The sequence below is a fragment of the Leptodactylus fuscus genome, chromosome 8 (genome assembly GCF_031893055.1).
Source record: "Leptodactylus fuscus isolate aLepFus1 chromosome 8, aLepFus1.hap2, whole genome shotgun sequence".
Classification (NCBI taxonomy): domain Eukaryota; kingdom Metazoa; phylum Chordata; class Amphibia; order Anura; family Leptodactylidae; genus Leptodactylus; species Leptodactylus fuscus.
In genome coordinates, this window is record NC_134272.1 from 53,082,057 (window position 1) to 53,104,487 (window position 22,431).

At 43.2% G+C, this 22,431-nt stretch overlaps 1 non-coding gene across 1 annotated transcript; it reads left to right on the top strand.

Moving 5' to 3' along the window:
* Nucleotides 1–5,456: 5,456 nt before the first annotated feature.
* On the top strand, nt 5,457–5,528 carry TRNAT-CGU (transfer RNA threonine (anticodon CGU)). Its single transcript has one exon. It is a non-coding gene; the product is annotated as a tRNA-Thr (tRNA).
* The last annotated feature ends 16,903 nt before the right edge of the window (nt 5,529–22,431 follow it).

Sequence of the window (22,431 nt, forward strand, 5' to 3'; positions counted from 1 at the left end):
TAGCTAGACCCGGCTGTATCCAGTCTAGTAACAGCCTGAACCCCAGGCAGATCCATTAAGCAAATGCTGTAGATTCGTTTATACACTGTAGGAAACTATCAGGACTGGAAAGTTGTCAGACAGCCTGTAATTATATCTGGTTTTCTAAAGGGTCAAAAACTCAATAAAGCTGAATGCTTATCAGTCAGTCCGGTTGTCGGACAGATTTCTTTCTAAATGGGACCCTGCAGCCTGCATTCTGCAGAGCGATAACGGTTAAGAATTTTTAATATAAACCTATGTGCATTTTTTGTACCTCATTACAGCTGCAATCCAATGTCCCGGAAAAAAAGAAGCTGAAAATATTAGAATTTTTTTTCTGTTGCATTCAGATCTATATTTAGACAAAGTAACTATAAGTTTGAATAATATTGCCTGCCACCGGTATTTTAGTGAATGTTTCTTCATGAAGCCGGATTTGACAAGGTTGTGGTAGCCTCGCATATATGTGCATCCACACGTACTAAACCTGCAGTTGTGGAATTTGCAAATTCAGCAAAACTGGGCTTTTCATCATTGATGTTTTGCTTAATAATTGCCGAGAGGAAATACGTGTAACTGCAAATTATATACTCTTAGTGTTTTAATGAAAAACCATAAAATTCACGCTGCACACAGGGATCCAGTATGGAAAATCAAGTCTGTAGCTTCTATTTTAGCTTCACATGAATAAAGTAGATTAGGGATGTTCAAGCACTGGGTTATACTGCAATTTTACTACATAAATGAGGCAAGAGCATCGAGCATGGCAATTGTCACCTGATCAGTCAGAGGAACAGTTGTCTTTTGATACTACAGGGTCAGACAGATCTATCTTGGTACTTTGGGATCCCTGGTGGGCCCCGGCTTTGACATAAGAAGGCCCCATGCACATGACTGAAAAACTGATAAATATCCATGACTGATTTTAGGAATTTTGGAGTTAAAAAAAAAAACCCAAAAAAACCCAATTTTAGATTTTCTGTTTTTGAGATAAACATATGTCTGAATAACCTTTAAAAGGAATTTTCAGGTGCTGCTAATCGTTTTTAAAAAGACCCCCCCCCCCGTTTTTGTGAATTACCGTTAAAATGGATATGCTAATCAGTACCTCAGTGCACGGTGGGCGTTCCATGCACCCCCCATCGTCATACTTTATTCACGACCACCGCTGCTGCTTGTGCTGCAGAAACCCTCCTCCTCCTTGTTGTTCACCGCCTCCAGCGTCTGTATTCCCGGTGGTTTCGATTAAAATCTTGTGCGTGCACAGTAGCGCTCCCTCCGGAGTGCTACTACGCACGCTCCAGCACCATTTTTGTGTAGAGAACATTGTGACCGTACTGCGCATGCGCAGCACGCTCGCATAGTTCTCAGGGGAACTGAGCATACTGAGAACTACGCGAGCGTGCTACGCAGCATACGCAAGATTTCAATCAAAACCGCTGGGAATGCAGACGCTGGAGGCGGTGAACAACAAGGAGGAGGAGGGTTTTTGCAGTACAAGCAGCAGTGGTGGGTGTGAATAAGGTATAACGATGGGGAGTGCACGGAATGCCCACCGTGCACGGAGGTACTGATTAGCAGATCCATTTTAACGGTAATTCACAAAAACAGGGGGTTGGAGTCTTTTTAAAAACGATGAGCAGCACTTGAATATCCTTTTTAAAGGCTACTCAGGCATATGATTATCTCAAAACCGCAAAATCTAATGATAGAGCCCCTTTAAAACAAACATTTTCATTTGTTATTAATATCTGTTTTTTGTATCGTATTCATGTAGCCTTGTGGACACCATTGATCCAGCAGAAGACAACCCCATTTGGAACTGACTTTGGAACCAACCGCTTGTCTATAGGGTCTATTTCTTATAGGATGATTAATAAATAATAATAAATATTAGACCTTACTGATGATATGTCCTTGTTTGTGCAATGATAGCAGCAAAGATTGTTCCTGTTCTATGTGGACGGTAACTGACAATGCCTGTAAAGAGCTGCAGAATATGTTGTTGCTATACAAGTAAGTGAAATAAATAAACAATAAACGTTCTGCATAGTTGAAGGGGGCGACTGGGACAGACAAGTTGCAGAATTTTTATAAGGGAAATCTAACAATATGTTCCCCAGAAAGTCTTTTTTTTTTTTAACTTTTATTTTAGACCCCCTAGGGGTCTTGAATCCCAGAGAGGCCAGATCACTAATTAAGTAAACTGCAGTATTAATTAATTGTAATGTATTAAGAAATGCCTTTGCTTCTATTACAGGCTGCCTTCAATAGGCTCCCAACTCTCATACTAATGGATCTTTGGCCCTGGATCTCACACCTGGGGCTGGTGATCCACCCCAAAATGGCAGTAATTATGCACCGCAGAGAAAATGGCACCTCAGTCATCTTTGACAGAGGCATTAGAGAGGTACCCACAATAAAAATGCTCAATACTCTAGCCCTGTACTCCCCATACAGTTATTCACTGAAGCCAAAGGAGTACACCTCGGATTCAGAGCGCATGCCCTATATCTCCGATACTTGCATAGTCAAGCCAGGGTGTACATGCTCGGTTTTGCTGGAGAATTGCGCAGGAGATGGGAGCACCAGAGATGAGTCCAATGAGACTCATCAGACTCTAGATAAGTATAAGGCTGAAGCCCAATGTTGCGAAAATGCACCCGACACGACAAAAAGCTCTGTGTTTTACAGTACCTGCAAAACTGATGGGATTCTGGCTAATCCCATCCACACATGTTGAATGCACTGCACCCACAAATCATCAAGCATGGCTGCTGCTGCCAGCTCCCTTTGCAGTTGCTGACCTATGAGGTCTCAGATGTGCTTCATGACAGACAAGTCTTGAGACACTGCTGACCATAGTAATACATTTAGGCCACACGGGCTGCTCACAATAGCACAAGTAACATGCAGCATGCTGTTGTCCTGTATAAAAATGGCTCTGAGGTCAACAGAACATCTTTAGCTGGACAGCTGCTTGTAGCCCAGTGTCGTGCAAAACGCCTTCTGATGGTTTTTCTTGACACTCTTTGCTCCCTATGCTTGGGATATGATGTCCAATTTCACTTGTGGTACAGAATAGATCACTATGCGCCATTCTTCCTATCAAACAATCCATCCATACAGAGGTCACCTCTGCACCACTTATGGTGTCTTACCAGTTTGTTATTGTTCTCCCAACCACCGAGATAGGCAAACATCTTTGTAGTTGTGATAGCTAACATATCGGCCTAGGCTCATAGTAATAAACCAAGGTCTCTCAGTTTAGGGATTCTGTTACTCTCAGCATGTAATAAGTTCCTAGAACTGGCATGAACAGAAGATATGGCACAATCATTGCACACCATGTGATCCAATTTTTAAAGGGATTCTATCATTGGTGTCAGTGGGTTTGAGATAAAGACATGCCTGGATAGCCTTTAAAAAGGCTTTCTACTACTACCTTCTTTTTTCCGATTCTCCCTGCCGTTCCGTTATAAACCTGGTTAATTACGTTATGTAAATGATCCCACTAAGCACCCTGGGCACCTTTATTCATGCCCCTTCATTGCTTCAATATTAAGGCTGAGCAGTATGCTGAGATCTATAGCAAGCTACAACCATATGGCGCTCAGGCATGCATAATACCACTCTGTACGGAGCTGCACATGCTCAAGAATTCAAATGTAGCAGCGCAATCTGGCCGGAACATCCAGGAGGGTCAGACGAAGCACAACCAATGGAGGGGCGTGAATAAAGGTATGATATGGATAGGTGCTCAGAGGCCCTGGGGAACACCCAGGGTGCTCGGTGGGCTCATTTACATAAAGTAATTAACCAGGATTACAACGGAACGGCGGGGAGAATCGAAAAAAAAGAAGGTAGTTGTAGAATAACCTTAACCAATGATAGAATCCCTTTAAGGACTCATGGCTAAAAAAAACCCTTTTCTTTCAATCTGGCTTTTATGCTCCTCCAACATGCCAGATTGGAGATAGGTGCTGGGAAATGTGACAATTTGCAGATTTTAAGAAACATGACACTTCCTCAATTGCATAAACGTACAGCGTGTCCTTTCTTGTGTTGAAATTTCAATATTAAGGCGTGTATAACCAGGATTGCCAGGGCCCAAAATGTACCTTTGCAGAGCGCAGTGGGGTGCCGGATTGATGTGAGTATTGCCTCCTTGCAGCTGCTTTGGCTCTGTCTAACGCTAGGTTCACATCTGCATTCAGGTTTCCGTTTGGCGGGGGGTCCACTTGGGGACCCCATGAACAGAAATCTAATCTGGTTAAAAAAGCAGGACCCCATAGACTATAATGGGTGAAAAATGCGGAGAGAAAAGTGCTGCTTGAAGTGCTTTTATCTCCCCATTTTTAAAAATAGATTCGGGGAAAGAAACCCCGCACTTTTCATCACGGACTTCACTTTACTCGAGACACGGGTAGAGTAAGGGTCTGTTCAAACGTAGGAATTAGCCATGGATTTAGGGTTGGATTTCGCCCCCGAATCTGAAGCAGATTTCTCCCGGAATCTGCCTTCCATTGTTTTCAACTGGAGGCAGAGATCGCAGCAGGATGCGGAAAAAAAAAGCGTCCTGCTCGATCTCGCAACGCATTCCGTAGCTGATTCAGCCGCAGGGTCCACGGCTCGAGATTCCCTCCTGAATAGGCCTATTCATCTGGGACTAATAAGGAGTAGGATGCCGCAACAGAATGTTAAGGTTGCATCGGCATCCTGGCTGCGGCGAAAATCCCGGCGGTGGAAAATGAAGAGACCTATAGTGAGTTGGAGTATTAGAAGTGGCTGACCTGATTCTTTTTTTTATTATTATTAATACGATAAGCGTCTCATGTAATTTCATTTGTGCAAATTACTTTTATGGCAAATTTTTATTATTGTCTGTAGGAAGAAAAAGTGCAGCTTGTGAACCTCGCAGACATGTGTATTGTTATTTGCTTTTATAGTCACACTGAATATTATACGGCTATAACCTTTCCAGTATATTGTACTGAGAACAAGACAAGGTCATTCTGTTCCTGGGAATGAGCACGAAGATTTCAGTGAAAAGTACGACCCCATCCCCATGCTGAGGGACACATATGAGGCAGTGTTATTGTGAGGCATGGACACGTCACACTGACTGGACGCCATCACCTCACACTCGTTCATGTGGGCGGGAAAATGAACCGTTTGAGACCCTGCGCGGGAAAGTTGCGTTATAAAGCAATGCAGCCTGTACACACAGTGCATATAATAGGAGGCGCGGCACCGCATCACTGATTCTATAACATAACATGAACCGCAGCGATTTAGGACGTGTATTCAGACGGAGCAGACCACCGCCCCATATCCTGCTAACGAGCCGTCTGCCTCACAGCAGTGACAGCGCCGCCGAAAGAGAGGCTGAGCGTGCAGCTTTACAAAGAGCTTGTACACCACATCTAGACGCAGGCGCGGTGGCCAAGTGGTAAGGCGTCGGTCTCGTAAACCGAAGATCACGGGTTCGAACCCCGTCCGTGCCTACAACGGGATGTGTATTTTTTTTAATTTTCCCTCCAATTAGTGCGCAACTTATTTGTTAATATTAGCAGCAATGTGTAGATGCCGATGTAAATTCCTTTACATCATGTTTTTACGTAAAGGTCCTAGTTTAAGCACAGTGTTATATTTCTCCAATCTTTCTAATAGTTATGCATTTTGCGATAAATCAAATAATATAAAAGTAGATTTTGCTGCAGATGTTCAGTCAGTAACACTATGGGCACAATGAGAGTCCTTGAAAAAATATCTGTAATAAAAGGTGTGGTTTCCCATAGCAATCGATTACACTGCGCTCAGTCTACACCTATGCCATCCTACATGTCACTGTGCGGCTATGCAGACATACATGTGCAGTTTTGTGGGGATATTTGCTTGATTTTCTTTTTTTTTCAGTTAAAGGGCCCCAAATACATATTTCATACTCAGGGCCGATTCTAGGATTTCTGTTGCATGCAGCAAAAATTAAAATGGCTCCCCCAGTCCCCGGGAGAAACACAAGCGTCCTGCTCGATCCTTCAGATTCTAACGCTGATCGACTGCAGTCTGAGGTGGAAATCTGCCTTTATTCCTCTTCATATTCCACCATGAGAACAGGCCCTAAGGGTAAGTTCACACGTAGTTTTTTGGTCAGGATTTTGAGGCCGTATCCACCTCAAAATCCTGACCAAAAAGACGGCTCCCATTGAAATCAATGGAAGCCGCTCAGGAGTTTTTTCCTGGAACTGTTTCTTCCGGCTCCCGGATAAAAAGAAGCGAGATGCTCATTCTTCAGGCCGAGTCGCCTCGTGATTTGGCCTGAAGACCCTCCCTCCTCCGGACTAGGCTCATTCATTGGGCCTAATCCCCAGCAGAGTGCGCAGCTGGATGCCGGTGCAGTGCAGCAGTTTTCAGTCGCGGCTACCCGGCTTTTGGACCGGAACCTGAGGCGGCCTCCGGTTCCGGTCCAAAAAACTATGGGTGAACTTACCCTTATAGTTTCCCCACGAGTAATAGGTTCCCTACACATTGGATAATAACCACACTGGATCTGTGAGGACACTGTTACTATAATAGTGCTCTAATAGCAATCCCCATAGGTAATAGCCGACCCATAAATAATGCTAATAGGCCCAGTTCACATCTGCATATAGTATTCCGTTCAGGTAGTCCGCTTGGGGACCCTCCGAAAGGAATACCGAACGCATTGACAAGCGATGAGCAAAGAAAGCACATGGACCCCATAGACTATCCTTACCAGTCATGTGGAGAGGAAAGCAGTTCATGAGGTACTTTCTTTCATGCGGAAAACACACGGACCCCATTACAGTCTATAGGGTCCATGTGCTTTCATAAGCTCACCGCTTCTCAGTGCGTTCAGTATTCCGTTCGGGGGGTCCCCAAGCAGACTCTCAAAATGGAATACCAAATGAAGATGTAAACCGGACCTTACCTGTTGGCGGGAGCACTATTGCTGTAATAATCCTGCCCCCTTCCTCCCACAGCCAATAGTCTTCCACCTACTTAATTCATGTTTTTAACTATGGGGGACACTATTACAGTAATAGTGGTCATCAGTGTAAAAATTGGATTTGGGACCAGATAACCCCCAAGTTTTTATGAATATGGCTGTATTATAAAATCATGGTGTACAGACTGATAATAAGACATAGCTTCATTTGTTTTCAGTTTTATACAAAATCAGGCTAGGTTCACATTTGCGTTCAGGTTTCCGCTTGGGAACCCCCCGAATGGAAACCTAATCTACAAAAATAGCAGGTACCTTAGGAAACCTTTGAACCCCATAGACTATAATGGGATCCGTGTGGTTTCCTCTGAGTTTCCGCCCAAAAAGGACGAAAAATGCGGACAGAAAGCGTGGCTTGCAGCACTTTTCTCTCCGCATTTTTCATGTGGAGAGGGGAACATAATCCCTGAACATAATACAAGAGCTGCATTTTGTGATATGCAACACTGCCAAGTGGCGGCAAACTGAGTGCCTAAGATTCAGTAATACACACCCGTGGGGTCTACGTATACTGCCATATAGTGTCCTTTGCCATGTTCCCCAAGTCTGTAAAGATCTTCTCCCAGTCACAAACAAACTGGAATTTGGAGCACTGGTGGCCTTCCATCTCCGAAAACAACGAAATGGAACATCACAAGGAAATCAGAAAATGTTCCAGGGGCGGTCAAATGATCTCCCCTGGCATATGGGTAAATATACATTTTTTTTAAAGGGAGTACATTAGAAGTTAGGCAGGGGAAGGGGGTTTAGCTTACGCTAGGTTCACACCTGCGTTCTTCTTTCCGTTCTGTGCTTTCCGTCTTCTGCATGCCAGAAGACGGAAAGCACAGACCGGGTCCGGCCGTGAGCGGCGGTGAGCGTTTTATGCTCTCCACCGCGAAACCGGATTTTTTCATCCGGACACAGAGTACTGCATGTCTGACTCTGTGTCCGGATTATAAAACCTGGTTTCGCGGTGGAGAGCGCAAAACGCTCACCGCCGCTCACGGCCGGACATCTCTCTCACCCATTCAAATGAATGGGTGAGAAAGACTCCTGCAGGTTTCTGTATCCTGCTCTGTTTTAGGCAGGAAACGGAAACCTGCAGTACGGACACCACAACGCAGATGTGAACGAGCCCTTAGTGGTAAAGTGTAAATTTATCCCGGACAACTCCATTAAGGGCTAGTTCACACGGAGTCTTTTGGCAGTGGATTTTGACGCAGAATCCGCCTCAAAATCCGCTGCCAAAAATGGCATCACGTGTACACGCGGAACTCCGTGTGAACTAGCCCTAACAGAAATGCTTTTCTGTGTTGATCAGGGATAAGTAACTTGATTGGTCAGCTGCTGTAGAACTACAAGTACCAGGATGACTTCTTGCTCTGCTCTTCTTAGAACCCTGAAAGAAATTGAGCATGCTGGGAATTGTAGTTTCCCAACAGATGGAACGCTGAAGGTTCCAGATCCATCATCCCTGGTGCAGATCTTGCTGTGACATACTTGTTGCGTCCATTCTCAGTGTATCTACCTAATGTATCCAGCACTGCAGAGAAGAAGCTGCGTCTAGTGCACTGGTTTTATGGCCAGCCAAGTTCAATCGGATCCAGGCAATGGGACTGAGTCACTGAGCATATGGGACTGACAGCTTTACCACTAGGTGAAGATTCTGAGAGAAAATCAAACGAACAGCAGGGGGCGCCATGACAACTTTTTAACAGCAACATTTGGACAAAGAAGCATTATTTTTCAATGATCCCAATCTAAAGCGAGTTACATTCTGCATGAGTTAGCAGAGTAAAATAATATTTATTCATAGCATATACCCTTTTTAGGCTCATGTGTTTCATAACAGATATTTTATATATACATTTATTTAGGTATGTTATGAAATAAGTCAACATTCACCCTGAGAATGTTTTTTTGCTAGAGATATTTTCAAAGAAAAATTTTAAGATACAATACAACTGTATAAAAAAGGATACCATACAGACGGCAAAAAGTATACCACGCAGAATGGTTGTTTCAATGACAGCCGGTGGTCATATGTTTAACAGGTCCCTTAGGCTAAGGCCGCACATTGCAGTAAAGCTGCAATTTTTGCTGCAGATTTTGCTATTTTTTTTAGAGTCAAAGTCTGGAGTGTATTTAGCAGAATGGAGAGGTTTAAGTGCCTTCTAAATATTTCATATTCCTTTTAGGCTTAAGGCCCCATGTAGCGAGACGCAGCAAAAAAATGCTGCAGAAAAAAAAATGCGGTGGGAATGCATCAGGTTTTTTTTCGCAGTGTGTTTATCAAAAAGTCTGCAGAGTTTTCCTCTGTGGAGTTTCTGTTCGGATGTGTTTTTTCTTCTCAAATGCATTGAATGGGATTAGGCAGAATCCACTTCGCATGTTGTGTAAATCGCGGGGTTTTTTTGCAACATTTCCACTGTGGCCAAAAGCTGCGTTGGGCCCCAGCCTTAAAGACATTCTTATCTTTGGTTCAAAAACAGCAGCAGAAGCTGTAACAAATATACAGTTTTCCACAAAATGAAGCCGCAGCCTTATAATAGAAACACTGTGAATGTTGTCTTAGGCCCTATTTACCCAACAGTGACGTTTTTTAGTGACCTAACTTCCATGGTCAATCGAAGCCCATAGAATGGATGATTATGTAGATAATCTGTTTTCCCTTAGTCCCAACAGCGGCACGAGACAACCCGCCTCGTGCCGCTGGTGGGACGACAGGGAAGGAGCTTGTTCACATGACAGTGAATAACAGCTGTGCGATGGCCGTTTTTCAAATTCCCATCACACAACCTCTTTAAATCCCATAAATATCTATGGGTTAAAACGTACAATGTAAGGCCTCAATCACACAACCATTTTAAATCTTATAAATGTCTATGGGTCAAAAAGTACAAATATCGAAAATATCAGGTTTTTTTGACAAATACAAAAAACTGTCAAAAAACAGACATGTGAATAGACCTATAGAAATTCATGGATTTAAAAATAGCTGTTTGGCGGCCATTTCCAAACACGGTGAATAAGCCCCTAATCGTGTAGTAATGAAATTCCCCAAAAAACTAAAATACAGTACAAATGAGTGAAGAATATCATCCTACATTTATAATTCATATTACTGTCATTTCCCTTTTACATTAGGCCGGATCTAGGGGGAGCGATCTACTGTGTTATTACTTTATGTATTTTCATGTTTTCTTGTATCTTTATTTTACGACATTTTCACAATTTTCGTAATTAAACCAAATAAACTCTGCTTAGATTATTTTTGCAGTTTTTGATTGTCTACGTACTTTTATTTAGTTACCTTATTTTACCAAATTCCACAAGTGAATCTGTATATCCCAGCAGGCAGCTCTTATCATAGCTCATACTGTGACAACAAAAATGAACAAGGGAGGGCAGCAAAAGCACATTTGGTGTGAATGGATTGTAATGTTTGTTCGCACACCACATGTAATAGAGCAAGGGCACTTCTATAATGTTCTGCTTAATAGAGATGAGCGAACACTAAAATGTTCGAGGTTCGAAATTCGATTCGAACAGCCGCTCACTGTTCGAGTGTTCGAATGGGTTTCGAACCCCATTATAGTCTATGGGGAACATAAACTCGTTAAGGGGGAAACCCAAATTCGTGTCTGGAGGGTCACCAAGTCCACTATGACACCCCAGGAAATGATACCAACACCCTGGAATGACACTGGGACAGCAGGGGAAGCATGTCTGGGGGCATAAAAGTCACTTTATTTCATGGAAATCCCTGTCAGTTTGCGATTTTCGCAAGCTAACTTTTCCCCATAGAAATGCATTGGCCAGTGCTGATTGGCCAGAGTACGGAACTCGACCAATCAGCGCTGGCTCTGCTGGAGGAGGCGGAGTCTAAGATCGCTCCACACCAGTCTCCATTCAGGTCCGACCTTAGACTCCGCCTCCTCCGGCAGAGCCAGCGCTGATTGGCCGAAGGCTGGCCAATGCATTCCTATGCGAATGCAGAGACTTAGCAGTGCTGAGTCAGTTTTGCTCAACTACACATCTGATGCACACTCGGCACTGCTACATCAGATGTAGCAATCTGATGTAGCAGAGCCGAGGGTGCACTAGAACCCCTGTGCAAACTCAGTTCACGCTAATAGAATGCATTGGCCAGCGCTGATTGGCCAATGCATTCTATTAGCCCGATGAAGTAGAGCTGAATGTGTGTGTTAAGCACACACATTCAGCACTGCTTCATCACGCCAATACAATGCATTAGCCAGTGCTGATTGGCCAGAGTACGGAATTCGGCCAATCAGCGCTGGCTCTGCTGGAGGAGGCGGAGTCTAAGGTCGGACCTGAATGGAGACTGGTGTGGAGCGATCTTAGACTCCGCCTCCTCCAGCAGAGCCAGCGCTGATTGGCCGAATTCCGTACTCTGGCCAATCAGCGCTGGCCAATGCATTCTATTAGCCCGATGAAGTAGAGCTGAATGTGTGTGCTAAGCACACACATTCCGCACTGCTTCATCACGCCAATACAATGCATTAGCCAGTGCTGATTGGCCAGAGTACGGAATTCGGCCAATCATCGCTGGCTCTGCTGGAGGAGGCGGAGTCTAAGGTCGGACCTGAATGGTGACTGGTGTGGAGCGATCTTAGACTCCGCCTCCTCCAGCAGAGCCAGCGCTGATTGGCCGAATTCCGTACTCTGGCCAATCAGCGCTGGCCAATGCATTCTATTAGCCCGATGAAGTAGAGCTGAATGTGTGTGCTTAGCACACACATTCAGCTCTACTTCATCGGGCTAATAGAATGCATTGGCCAATCAGCGCTGGCCAATGCATTCTATTAGCTTGATGAAGCAGAGTGTGCACAAGGGTTCAAGCGCACCCTCGGCTCTGATGTAGCAGAGCCGAGGGTGCACAAGGGTTCAAGCGCACCCTCGGCTCTCCTACATCAGAGCCGAGGGTGCGCTTGAACCCTTGTGCAGCCTCAGCTCTGCTACATCAGAGCCGAGGGTGCGCTTGAACCCTTGTGCACACTCTGCTTCATCAAGCTAATAGAATGCATTGGCCAGCACTGATTGGCCAGAGTACGGAATTCGGCCAATCAGCGCTGGCCAATGCATCCCTATGGGAAAAAGTTTATCTCACAAAAATCACAATTACACACCCGATAGAGCCCCAAAAAGTTATTTTTAATAACATTCCCCCCTAAATAAAGGTTATCCCTAGCTATCCCTGCCTGTACAGCTATCCCTGTCTCATAGTCACAAAGTTCACATTCTCATATGACCCGGATTTGAAATCCACTATTCGTCTAAAATGGAGGTCACCTGATTTCGGCAGCCAATGACTTTTTCCAATTTTTTTCAATGCCCCCAGTGTCGTAGTTCCTGTCCCACCTCCCCTGCGCTGTTATTGGTGCAAAAAAGGCGCCAGGGAAGGTGGGAGGGGAATCGAATTTTGGCGCACTTTACCACGCGGTGTTCGATTCGATTCGAACATGGCGAACACCCTGATATCCGATCGAACATGTGTTCGATAGAACACTGTTCGCTCATCTCTACTGCTTAATGCGGCGTACCTATAGCATATAGCCCAGCTCTAACCCTTAAACTGAATAAAAACTGAATTAAAAAAAGCATTTTCTGGCAAGTAAAATCACTTAATCAAATTATCTTCCTCTATCAAGCTGATAAAATATTCAACAGTTTGTTATTATCCGTATTATATCTAATATATTACAGTTACATGGACAGCAGAGATTGTTCCCAGCTTTCTTAGAGCACTGAAAGGCGTAACTTGCACTCCCTTGTTATAGGAAACCAGCAGGATTTTACCTAAAAAAACCCCTAAATTTAACTCATAAATAACATATATCATGTACACACGGGATAGATACTAAGGGCTGGTGCACACGATGTAACGCAGCGTTGATTCTGACACATAAACTCGTGTCAGAATCAGTGCTTCAAAACAGAATCCCATTGACTTCAATGGGTTCCATTTAGCGCACATAACGCGTTGAAATCAATGGGTTAAAAAGCCTCCCATTGACTTCAATGTGTAGCGTGCATAAGACGGAACCCATTGAAGTCAAAGGGACTCTGTTTTGAAGCGCTCATTCTGACACAAGTTAACGTGTCAGAATCAACACTGCGTTACATCTTGTGCATCAGCCCTTAGTGTGTCACTGCTGCAGGTGCAACTACTGGTGCAACTTCAATATAAAGTCTCCTGTGTTACTAGAACATTAATGCACTGTCCTGTCACTGTCTGCAGGACTGACAAGCGCTAGTGGTTTCTGTATTTTCTGTAAAATAATTGTTTCAAAGTTTTTATTAAAATGTATCTGCTAGGCCCCAGGTAGTTTCCCAACGCATCGCGGGTTTTCCCGCAGCACTCCTTTTTTTTTTTTTTTTTTGCTCTGGGTTGCTATGTGGGGTCGTTAGCCTAACACATACATATCATAAAAACTTTGAAACAATATTTTACAGAAAATACAGAAGCCGCTAGTGTTTGTCAGTCCTGTAGACAGTGACAGGACAGTGCACTAGCCCTTTCCACAGATAGTCCAACAGAGATTTTTCAGGACTTTCCAGGACCCCGCCGTTAAGCTATTTGCAGAGGTCACAGCGACGGTCCGTGTGTCCGCTGCGTGTATTTTTATGCAATGTATGTAGGAACTGTGAAAGGCTGTGTTTTTTTAGGCTAAGGCCCCACGTTGCGAAACGCAGCTTTTTAAGTTGCAGATTTTGCTGCGGTTTTTTGAGCCAAAGCCAAGAATGTATAAAAAAGGAATGGGGAATATATAGTAAGTTCTTATACTTCTCCCTCCTGCTATATCCACTCCTGGTTTGGGCTCCAAAAAACACAACACAATTTGCAAAAAGAAAATGGAAATACAGCAATCCACTTTTTGACGAAACACAATCAGGCCAAAAACTATTCCCGATACCCTGGACTACTAGCTGATATACCTCTATCTACACTCTCGCAACACCTCTCTCTTCATATATTTTAATTTTGTTCAAGAAGAAATTTTTTTATCATGAACATGAAATTTCACTATGAAAACAATAACTGAGATTTATTGTTTCGTTTTATCCTTCTCCCTGTCTAAAAGCCCAACTTTCTAAACATAAGTCTATTACTATAATGATATAATCTAGAATAAAACTTGTACACTCAGATATCTACATAGTTTGGCAGTGGTGTTGACACAATATAAAGACAAGCAAAGGTTTGCAGCTCTGGATCTAGTTTAGTTTGCTCCATACTTTACAGCTGGTAAGTAAACACACCTAAAGCACAGGCACTATTTGCAGAATATCGAACTGTTAACCCAGTCATAGCAATCCACTTACATGTCTTTACTGCAGTATTCACAGACTGCATGTACAGTTCCCCTCCCATTCTGGAAGAATCATAGATATTTTTACTATTACATGGCAAACTGAGGGTAATTCTTGGTTTTCTGCATTATGTATATTAGCATGATGTAAAACTTAGTGTATTTAGGGTTTGTTTAACCTATAGTATTGCAGGGAGTAGTGACCTATAGATTTGTTCCCCTAGCTAGCTATTTCCAAGACTGCATGCAACTCAATACATTCATTTGTAGAGTGATCAGTTGGTAGTTACATATAAGGCCCGGTTCACATCTGCATTCGGTATTCCATTCGGGAAGTCCACTTGGGAACCCCCTGAATGGAATACCAAACGCATTTAAAAAGAAGTGAGAAATGAAAGCACATGGACCCCATAGACTATAATGGGGTCCATGTGTTTTCCACACAAGTCATGCGGAGAGGAAAGTACTTCAAGAACTATTTTTTCTCTCTGCATGATCCGTGCGTATACCACGCAGAAAACACAAGGACCCCATTATAGTCTATGGGGTCCATGTGCTTTCATTGCTCACCGCTTTTTAAATGCGTTCGGTATTCCGTTCAGGGGGAACCCAAATGGACTTCCCGAATGGAACACCGAATGCAGATGTGAACCAGGCCTAAGACTTGCATACAAAGGAGTTGTCCCATCAAGATGGTCATAGAGGAGGATCCCTTCTTTACAGGGAATCTGTCACCGGGACCCATCATCCCAGCCCTGCTGATAGATAGGTTATAGTCACCTGAATCAAACAGTGTTTTTCAATACTTCTGGTTTCTGTTGGCAGACTCACTTTAAGAACAACTCTATAAGTTAAAGTTGACAGCCTTTAGCATTAACAAACAGTATTTCTTGCTTTGGCACACTGAAGCCGTCCGTGTAGAAGCGCGATCAGAGCGATTTGCTAATAACCACAGAAACTCTCAAAGGGGATTTAATTTTTAACATAATTTTCATTAAGATATACATATAAAATATACACATGCTTGACCTATTTATGCTGACTGAGTTACATGTGTTCTTCCTGGGTCAAGTCTACAGCTATATTCTAGTTTCTGTCGTGCATTCTGGGACTTCAGATAGTAAATGTAGACCATTCCAAACTATAAAGCAAAATGCCAGAGTGAGCCAGAGATGCAGATTTAAGGCCCGGGAAAAGCAGCAGACTGTGTCCTATGCAGCAAAATGCAGGTGACATGCAATGTGAAAATTCCAGCCTATTGCAGACAAATGCAAAGATGGCTGCTTCATGAAGGTCAAAGATTCAGTGACAACTGCAAAACAAACAGGGCTGAGTCCTGGTTCACATCTGTGTTCAGATATCTGTTCGAGGAGTCTGCTTGAGGACCCCCCAAATGGAAACTTATATGCATAAAAAATCAGTTACCTGATTTTATCAGGAAACCCGCGGACCCCATAGACTGTAACATGGCCCGTATGGTTTCCACATGAAACATGTGGAGACAAAAGTGCAGCATGTACTGAGCGGAAACCTCACAGACCCCATCATAGTCTATGGGGTCCCTGGGTTTCCTTAGGTAACTGATTTTTTATGCATATAGGTTTCCGTTCGAGGGTCCCCACGCGTACACTCTGAACGGAAACCTGAACACAGATGTGAACCGGGCCTAAGAATGTTTGTGGTTGTCACCCAGTGTATCACTGAATTGTTGCTATGCCATGGTCTATTGTGTTTTATATGTTACAAAATGACAAAGCAAATTGTATGATCCATTGGACTCTAGTGATTTAAAAAAAAAAAAAAAAAATTCCATTGGAGAACTCCAGAGCTGTTTTCCTTTTCCAAGGATCCCCTGTATCCCCTTAGAAATAGCTCAGGGCACAGTCCCATGATTTTTAGGCAGAACATTGACTGCTTTGCCTCCCCCCATGCCAAGCATCAATGAGCTGGTTGAGGTCACTTTTATATCCCTAGTGCATACACGATAAGTTTTTGTGCTGCTGCTTTCCTAGGAAGGAAAAATTGAATTATGAAGGAAAAAAACACCTGTGGTTTCCTGACTACAGCATTTACACAACTTCTATACGTTACTATTCAAACACTCAAATAAATATGTACTTATAGGAACGAAAAACATATTGCAAATGTTACTTCCATGAGCTCATCTCCTGTACATGCCTTTTGACTTCACGAGTGCTGACAGGATAATGTACAGGCCCAAAACAGAGTATAATCTAAGAAATCCAAAAAAGTATGTACGCCAAACAACGACCAAACAGTATAACTCAGCTAAACATAGATCGCATGGAAATGACCAAATATTACTTTAAGGGAATGTATGACCATTGTTTAAGCCAGAAAATTAAATATATAAATTATTCATATTTTTGTGATTGCAGATTTTTTTTTAATTTGTTTTTTTGGTGCATGATAGGGGTTGCCATCTTGACCAAGCTTCTCCACTGCTCTGTGAACAGCAATTTAGGCCTGGTTCACATCTGCATTCGGTAATCCATTTGGGGAGTCTGCATGGGGACCCCCCTGAATGGACTACCAAACGCATTGGCAAGTGGTGAGCAATGAAAGTACATGGACCCCATAGACTATAATGGGGTCCATGTGCTTTCTGAGTGGTGTCCGCATGAGTCATGCGAACAGGAAAGTAGATCATGAAGTACTTTTCTGTCCACATGGTCTATGAAGACACCACACGGAAAGCACAAGGACCCTATTATAGTCTATGGGGTCTGTGTGCTTTCATTGCACACGCCGCTTGCCAATGAATTCAGTATTCCGTTCGTGAGGTCCTCATACAGACTCCCCGAAGATGTGAACCAGACCTTAGTAATATTTTTTGCAGAAATCTCAAAGTCTCTGGGAGAATTTTTTAGACATGTCCTGTGCATGGAGTAGACAAGCTGTGACATCATCTATTGTAAGTAGTGAAAGTAAGGATAGGTCAGTGGTGTTATCACTAGAGGAGTTATTTTCTATTATAATTCTGTGCGTTTTGTCTGTGAAGAAAACCCTTGCAGAATCGGTAACTGGTAGTCTCCTATTAGGCTTAGTAGACAAAGTGAAAATTGCAGGGTTTAGTATTTAAAAAATATATAGTACATGTTAAATGGAAAAATCACCAAAAATCTGAAATAATATATTTAACATAAAAACTTGATTTTACAAAGTAGATTTCTTTCTGGTGACACCAACCCTTTGAAGATTTACTGTTTTACAGATTATTTATTGAGAAGTAAAAGTGTAGAGTGAAAGTAGCAGAAAAAAATGTATTTATGATAAATGATGACAGCTTCAGCAATGAATAATAATTATAATAATAAAAAACTTTATTTATATATCGCCAACATATTCCGTAGCACTTTACAAATCAATTAAGGATTTCTACCTTTGTCTTATTTCCAGTATTACTGGCACATTAAATGCAGCGCCTTGTTCTGTGTGATCATGGTATGACCCATCAGAATCCCACTAACTTAACATGAGATCCCTTTCTAAAGCCTCATTGGAATGAGCCAATAATTAGTGATGTCATTGTTTTAATTACAACCTTGTTGCTATTCTGGTAGCAAGTTAACTGCTGAGCCTTTAAATAGCTCTGACTTTCCATTCCAGAGCTAAACTGTTGCTAGGTAAATGAGTTCTATGTTTGCACGGGGATGTTTTCTTTTGTCACATGTCCTTCATACATACTCATTGCCTGCAAAGTCCCAGAGTAAATAAAACAAGCTCTGCTTTCTTCAAAAGACGTCCCCTCACTTCACAGTTTTTGATCAAAGTTTCTCCTTGTCCTAAATGATACACATGCCTCTGATGTTAAGCATTTTACCCTGATGAATGTGAGGATACCATGACTTGTCCGTAATCTCATGATGACACGAAGTTAGGCTGGCAACGTTGGGAACTTACTAACAATACAGAAATCCCTGGCCAGAAGTATTAGATTTCTTACTCAACAGCTGAACACCATGTTGCCAGTCCAAAGCTCCGCCATGAAATTGTAGTGCAACAATCAATTATCTTAATGCTGTGAATTTACAAAGGGAGTCCCTTCACAAATCGCTAATTCCAGTCGGAAGTGTAAAGTGTGGGCGTACATGGCTCAGATGGTATGATACCATTAACAAATATATATTATCCTAGTTACAAGTGAAACTTTTTGTCTGGTTGTCTGCCGATGCAGATTAGGTAGAAAATACTCAGAATATTGTTAAAAAAAAATATCTGAACCCCCGCCACTCTAGTTTCAATGTTCCTAGTGGTCTATATTTCCGTTCAGCCTATCACTGGCCCCAGTACTGCCCTGACTAAGCTAATGATTGGCTGATCAGGTATTTCTGGTGTGTCAGGAGGGACAGGAAAATATTACATTGGCTCAGCAACCCCTATACATACTCTCTGTGGCAAAGCAATCTTCCAAATTACTCCATTAACACATATTCCCGGGGAGAAATATCATCTGAGCCACTGCAGATTGACTGTTCACTTGTTACTTCCTCTTAAGCCTGGTTCACATCTGCATTCAGTATTCCGTTCAGGACGTCCGCTTGGGGACCCCCTAAACGGAATACCAAACGCATTGACAAGCGGTGAGCAATGAAAGCACATGGACTCCATAGACTATAATGGAGTAGAGTGTGTGTGTTCCACGCGTCATGATTCATGCAGACACTGGAAAGGTGAGGAAAGTAGTTCATGAAGTACTATTCTCTCCACATGACTGTGCGTGGAAAACACATGGACCCCATTGTAGTCTATGGGGTCCGTGTGCTTTCATAAGCTCACCACTTGTCAGTGCGCTTGGTATTCTGTTTGGGGGGACCCATACCTCCCAACTTTTGAAGAACCGAAAGAGGGACAAAATGTGCGGCGCGCTACGCGCGCTTCGGCAAATCTAGCCACGCCCACTTTTGTGTTGACTCCGCCCACTCGTTAATTTTTCATGTGCCCGCACACAGTATAATCCTCCTATAGTCACCCGTAAATTATATGTCCCCCCTCTATCTCTCCCCCAGTTTCATATACACCCTTCATCTGCCCCCAGTTTCACATCCCTCTTCCATCTCTGCCCCCAGATTCATGTCCCCTCCATCTCTGCCCCCAGATTCATGTCCCTCCATCTCTGCCCCCAGATTTATGTCCCACATCTCTGCCCCAGATTCATGTCCCTCCATCTCTGCCCCCAGATTCATGTCCCCCATCTCTGCCCCCAGATTCATGTCCTCTCCATCTCTGCCCCCAGATTCATGTCCCTCCATATCTGCCCCCAGATTCATGTCCTCTCCATCTCTGCCCCCAGTGTCATGCCGTCCTCTCCTTCATCTGCCCCCAGATTCACGTTCCACCTCCACATTAAACTTACCTTCTCCTCCGCTCCCCCGCCGCTCTCTGCCCGCCTCTCTCACTGACACATGCGGCTGAAGGAAGGAGCTGACACAGGTCAGCTCCTCACTTCGCCGCTGCCCGCCTCTCTCCCTGACATATGCGGCTGAAGCTGCTCGCGTGCTCGCTTCGCCGCTGCGTCTCTCTCTCTCGCTGACACATGCGGCTGAAGCGAGGAGCTGACCTGTGTCAGCTCCTCGCTTCACTGCTGCCGCCGGCTCCTGGCTTGTACATCGCGTCTACAAGCCAGGAGCCGGCGGCAGCAGCGAAGCGAGTAGCTGACACAGGTCAGCTCCTCGCTTCAGCCGCATGTGTCAGGGAGAGAGGCGGGCAGCGGCGAAGCGAGGAGCTGACCTGTGTCAGCTCCTTGCTTCAGCCGCATATGTGTTCAACTCAGATCTGCATCCTCTGGACGAAGATCTGAGTTGAAATCGGGACATACCTCCCTCCAACCGGGACCGCGGGACATGTCACCCAAATCGTGACTGTCCCGCGGAAATCGGGACGGTTGGGAGGTATGGGGACCCTAAGCGGACTCTCTGAATGGAACACCAAACACAGATGTGAACCAGGCCTTAGATCATGATAGTGTAGAAAAGTGAGAAGAAGGTAAGTGTCAGGCTGGGGCCACATGCAGATTTTTGTTGCATGACAGCTTGAATGTAAACTGTTGTGCAACTTTAGAGAAACTGCTTGAGACATTACAAAAATGAAGCATTTTACAGTACCTGCAAAGTAGATAGGATTCTGAATAATCCCATCCACACATCACAGAAAAATATCTGCAGTGGAAAAACTGCTTATTCAAAAACACTTGCATTTTTGAAAATCACAGCATGTCAATTATACCTACGGTAACGCCGGCATTTTCCTCATAGTTATAATAGGGACAGAAAGGAAACCTCTTTGGACTTTCTGTCAAAAACGCTCTGGAAAAAAAATTATGCGTTTTCAACGTGGTCTTTTCCGCAGCATTTTTTTTCCTGCTGGGAGCCTTAGCCTTAAAGAGGACCTTTCATCACCTGCGTTAATTCAAATTCTTAGTATCTGTTAATGGGTATCACTCCGCTGATTCCAGCACAGTTGGAATGTTCTCTCTAGCCTCCTGCATTCCCAAGTGCAGATAGTTTTGGTGCCTGCTCTGTAATGTCAGAAGGGTGGTGTCAGGCAGGGGGTGTGATTCAGAGCTTCGATCAGAGGCAGCCAGTGTCAGAGCTCAGAATCACACTCCTTACCCACTCCTGTCTGACGCCGCTCACCTGACAGTAAAGAGACTAAATAGCATATCAGGCACCAAAACAAACAGCATTGATTGCCTGGGTATGGTGGGTGCTAGAGAAAAATTCCAACTGTGCCAGAATCAATGAAGTAGCAGCTATTAATTCATATAAAAAGCTGGACTTATTGGAGATGGTGAAAGGTCCTCTTGCCTAAGACAAGGCTGCAACTTAAAGAGGTTTTCCCATGAATGCTACCATATTTAAATTTGTAGACAATAAAAAGTTAAATATTTCTATAGCTACAGTTATTCAAAACTTTACAGAGCTTTAAAGATTTTCTCTAACCATAATATCGTAGGCCCCATAGTTCTACTTCTATTTGCTGCAGGACTTTTGCATGAAAATCTAATGAAAGTTCCATCTACCTTTTAGTCATGCAGCAGATACAGTATATCAATTCAAAAGACAGTAAATACTAAAACGTTACATGCAAGGTACATACAAGTCACTCAACAAGAGCTGTAAGTGCCAAAACTGACTTTTGTAGAACAAAAGTTAAGATAATACCATGCACATATAACTTTAATTGGATTTACATGCAACCTTCAGATATAATATTAAGGCCATGGTCACAGGTAGACTTTAAAATATGACAGCTAAGACAGCAACTGCGTAACACGAGGACGCTAAGTTACATGAACATGCACTTTACATGACAAATATATCAATAAACACACACTTTGATTTGTCTGTACCCTTCTCACCTCTTTTTACAAGGGGGAGAGCAGGTTAGGCTGCAGATGCCTCTGTAAGAAAAACGTATATATATTAACACATGCCAGAAAACTGATGTGAATTATACCAAAGCCTCCTAATAATTCAGGCATATCCTGCACCAATGGGGAAATTCGTTAATACTGACTGAAATGCCAATCTTAATAAATACGTATTGTATTGGACTTATGTGCGTACTGAAAGATCAATGTATTGCATCCATGGACATGTATAAATACAAAGAAAAAAACACAACCTCTGCCTGCAGTCTATTTCTCTATATTAAAATGCAGGAACAGATTAAATATTTTAATGTTAATATTATTTAATGTTCATTTATTGAATGTAACCAGGGGCCACATCCAGACTCTAGAACCTGAGGCCCAAAAGGTCCATCTGCTCCCTATATGGTGACCCGTATTATAAAAGATGACTGATTGGGGGGGATGTGGGGGTCTTAAGTTACACTCCCATATGTAATAAGTATCCCCCTCAAGATGTATTTACACACAAGACATAAAAACAGCGTAAGTAAAATGATCCACTTTAGGTAGCTGAGAAAATGTGTCCTTTGTGCGGGTCCTTGCACACGTATGTCATTGTCACTATAGCAGGATATAAGTTAACATATTTCAAAGAAGCAGCTTAAAAAAAAACTTATGAGTTATCA